This window comes from Pteropus vampyrus, unplaced genomic scaffold (assembly GCF_000151845.1).
Source record: "Pteropus vampyrus isolate Shadow unplaced genomic scaffold, Pvam_2.0 Scaffold342, whole genome shotgun sequence".
Classification (NCBI taxonomy): Eukaryota; Metazoa; Chordata; class Mammalia; order Chiroptera; family Pteropodidae; genus Pteropus; species Pteropus vampyrus.
Genome location: NW_011889123.1, coordinates 174,846 through 177,823, shown reverse-complemented (window position 1 = coordinate 177,823; position 2,978 = coordinate 174,846). Strand labels below are relative to the sequence as shown.

Here is a 2,978-nt window from a genome sequence, read left to right as displayed (position 1 = left end):
CTTAGGTTGCACGCTTTCATGGCTTTATAATTTACGGCCATTTTATCATCACTAGGAAGAGATTTAGCCTAATAAAGGCAGTGGTTAGGAGGAGCCTTAGCTCTGTGGGACTACGGTCTGCAGGCCGAGCCTGCTCTGCAGGGGCCTCAGCCTCTGAAGCCACCACATCGCTGAGGGATGCAGGCTTTCCAGCCTGTTCTACATCATCCAGGAGGGATGATCGACTCCTACAAAGGTCAAAACTGTCTTCAACTTTTGTAGAATCTGAAACAAAAGATGGCCATGGAACCGAAATTTTTTAAATATGCCAAAAACTAGAGTCCGCGAAGTTCCGGACCTGGGAACTGGCTAACGTCCGCAGAGCTGGTGAATCGCACTGCGCATGCGCTCAGCAGGTGTCTAATTAAGGCGACAGTGTGATCAGAAAGCACGATTTAATCCTGGCAGTGCCGCTGATGAGCTACGTGCTATTCAAAAACCCCATCTCTCCCGTATTCCCATTGTACATGAGGTCTTCCAGAAGCTATCTGAAACACCACTGCCATCTTGCTATTAGGAGTTTGAAGAATAAATATTTGCTACTATTTCTACCATTCTCTGAATTCGATCTCAAGAATCAAAATTAGTTTTTATGTCAAGACGGTTTTTAATGTGTGATTTTTTTCAAAGGAATAGTGGAAAACCGTAGTGCTCCCAGCACTGGGAAGGGAACTGGCAGGCCCGCGGGCCCCGCACCCCAGTCTGGGCGGCCAGACAGCCACGGGAGGCCCCGGGCGGACGCCCCACGGGGGACGCTGCCCACGCCCGCGAGGCATCCATTCTCACAGCAGTCGCAAACACTGAGTCTACCGGAAATGCTTTTAAATGAAAGACACAGAAAAAACGAACTCAAGAACATAATTTTCAACGCGTGTCGCCCCTTCATGTGTAATATGTTAATAACTGCATATCCTCACAGAAAAAGGAAAAAAGGAAAACTTAGTACGTCCCTTTTAAAAAAACAGCAGGATGCATCCTGGTGAAAATGAAATAATCTACTTGTTAAAACAGTCTATAAAAGGACAAATGCGCAAAAATCGTCACTATCAAGACTGTCCACAAATCTCACAATGAATCAAGGAACAAATAAATAAGAGGAAGCTCATCTGTCACGAATAAATAAGAGGAAGCTCATCTGTCACGAATAAATAAGAGGAAGCTCATCTACCACGAATAAATAAGAGGAAGCTCATCTGCCACGATTCTCACACTCAAGAGCGATGACTGAGGAGGATCGGAACTCGCAGGAGTCCAAAGAAAACGAGGAAAACGAAGAGCTGAGGTTTTGCTTTTCTTTTGTGATTTGTAAGAAAATAAAATAGAAAACGTGTTCATCAGTTTGGGAAATATTTGCGTATGTGTGCGTTGAAAAATAATAAACAAATCAAACCATCTCATCTTGAGAAATGTAACTAATTCTCACATCAGGATGGTCATTCTCACTCAGTTATTTCTGATTTGGGGCCACAAACATAATTCCAACCCACCATGTCTGGCTGGCAACAGAGAGAAAACCCAGTAAATAACCCTGGGTGGCCCTGTCCCCTTGTAGGGGCTGAGACGACAGTGACTAAGAATGATCGATGAAATCGTGTTCAGAGCTTCTGCAACATTAGGCCACAACTACTGAGAAAAACAAAATAGATTGCTAATCCCAAGACAGGGACATCGGACTCTGAATAGAATTCATTCATTTTTAGGCACGTGACAGCCGGAAAACACCCCAAACTTCGGGGAGATGGTACAGGCAGATGGATCACGGGCCAGAGATTTGTGGTGGCTCTGAGTTCTCCAGGCGGCGTGACTGTTGATACAAACTGAAGAGCTCCGGCTTGATGTTAATCTATAGAAAAACTAAGTAAGTTTCGAGTGCTGCTGGTGATTTGTCTTGACGGCTGCTAACAAATAGTCGCAACAGTACGACTAATATTTGGTGATTGAACTTATACATTCAGCTGCCAAGCAGAAAATAAAATCGCACAGGACTTATCTAGTAGCAGAAGCATTAGAATACGTATAAATGATAATCTGTAAATATAGCCAGAAATATGCAGCTAATTCTTTTTCCTATTGTGAGAACAAAATTATACAGAGATAATTAGAGAGATTAGTTAAGTCTAAATTATTTCAGAAAGGCACACAGACTAAAAATGGTAGATGGGGAAATATTTACTTTTGGAACAAGATTAGTTTTATAGAAGACCCAATGTTCCAAAAGTAATATATTGATGAGAAAACTCTGAGACACACCAAACAAGCGAAAACAGATAAACATATACGGCCTTACCAAAACTACATTCATTTAAAAATCAAACACAAAAAAATAAAAACAAATCAATACAAAAATATTGAAGATATTTTTCTTAATAAATACTAAAATGAATGCACGGCAACAGCTATTTCTGCTTTAAGTGCACTGTGCATTAATTTTTTCTAGTTTATACACACATATGTTTATAGAGTGGTTATTTTGTGCACATTTAAATTATGTGAGCAGAGTTATTTCAACACAAACATTACTCTTTACTTTCTCTCATCGAACAATGTGGACTTGCAAAGACGTCTGGACACACGCGGTGGAGTGTAACTGCTCGACGGGAGGTGACCGGGGGACGGGTGTTTTGAGGGGCCCAAAGCACTGCCGTCCCATGGGGACGGGACAGAAGGACCCGAAAGCCGGACGTTGCTAAAGGTAATGACGTCCTCTAATCCGGTTCATCCTGGTGTGTTCTCGTTTTATAGTCATTCTCTAATGAGGGTCTTTATCTGCTGCCCGACCAGAGGACGGGCCACTGACCACAGGTCTGAAACACAGAGGAGGCGATGGCCGCCGTGGACGGCTGGGTTTGCGTGACCCGCGTGAGCGCCCAATTACGAACTGTCACTGAGTCGCCCGTGCATGCTGCCCACTTAAAAATAACCTGTATCTGTCTGTATTG

The 2,978-nt window shown here is 43.1% G+C and overlaps 1 protein-coding gene across 1 annotated transcript in view; it reads right to left on the bottom strand.

Moving 5' to 3' along the window:
• The window catches only part of LOC105304450 (ryanodine receptor 2), a gene marked incomplete at its 5' end in the record, with an annotated part of 220,090 nt that overhangs the window by 57,632 nt on the left and 159,480 nt on the right, over positions 1-2,978 (bottom strand). The window lies entirely within an intron of this gene.